This window comes from Pleurodeles waltl, chromosome 12, assembly GCF_031143425.1.
Source record: "Pleurodeles waltl isolate 20211129_DDA chromosome 12, aPleWal1.hap1.20221129, whole genome shotgun sequence".
In the NCBI taxonomy this organism is placed as follows: Eukaryota; Metazoa; Chordata; class Amphibia; order Caudata; family Salamandridae; genus Pleurodeles; species Pleurodeles waltl.
The window spans coordinates 117219760-117220748 of record NC_090451.1 but is presented as its reverse complement, the minus strand read 5'-3'; the positions used below and the strand labels follow the sequence as shown (position 1 = coordinate 117220748).

Below are 989 nucleotides of genomic sequence, written 5' to 3'. Positions count from 1 at the left end.
TTTGTGAGTTTTCTCTCAATCACTGTCGACTTCCTTTGATCTTTCTTTCTTCTTTTACTTCACCTTCGCCTTCAGTGTATCTTTCGGCCCTCTTGAGAGACACACCCCCTTGTAGCCACTTCTATACTTCTGTCACCTAATTATTTTCCTATCCTTTCCCCTGTAACGTTGCCGATCCTAGCTATAGCATCACTATCCAGAATCTGTTCACATGAGTTATGTTCCTCTTATCCCCACGCATCTAATAATCAGCTCTTGGTCTCCCTCCACCTCTCACGAGACATAGTCTGAGGCAGTGTCTCCATCTTGGAGAGACAATCCCTTGCACTTGTGTTGTTCTACTGGCGCTGCCTGCTTGAGCTTTGGTCAGCAGTGGCAAAAGAAGGACTAATGGAAAGTGAACGTATACTGGAGCAACAGAGTGTATGGATTTATAAGAGCTTGATTAAATGAGAAAAAAAGAGTTTAGTTGAGAGAAAAAATGCAACCTGGCCCGTACGGGGATCGAACCCGCGACCTTGGCGTTAAAAGCACCACGCTTTAACCAACTGAGCTAACCGGCCATGAGTACTACAGCTATCCTTTTTCCATGAAATGCAGATAGATAGAAGAGTTGGTCTTACTATCGCAATTCCTTTATACTTTTCTCCTTCCGCCCCCTGTCTGGATTACAATAACAAGAGCTGTGGAGTGCTGCACGCCAGCCTCAGTGCCTCTTCTTTCACTCAATCTCACTGTGTGCTGTGATATCTTTGTAACATCGCTTGTTGCCGGAAAAAAAGGAAAGGATGGATAGTATTTTTATTCTTTTACAACAAAACCCAAAATGCATCGGCTTGCTTGCTCATTAACTTTACAAGGCCAGCTGCTTTTGAGATATTATAATTATAGTGGTTATTCGGCGTTGGAGGTAAGAGAGTTTTTTTTAGGTCTGGCCGTTCCTTCTGCTTCAAATTACTTGAGCTCATTTCAACAAAGTAACAGCAAAA

The 989-nt window shown here is 43.0% G+C and overlaps 1 non-coding gene across 1 annotated transcript; it reads right to left on the bottom strand.

The window, feature by feature from the left end:
* Positions 1-489: 489 nt before the first annotated feature.
* TRNAK-UUU (transfer RNA lysine (anticodon UUU)) lies at positions 490-563 on the bottom strand. The gene has a single exon. It is a non-coding gene; the product is annotated as a tRNA-Lys (tRNA).
* Positions 564-989: the final 426 nt, after the last annotated feature.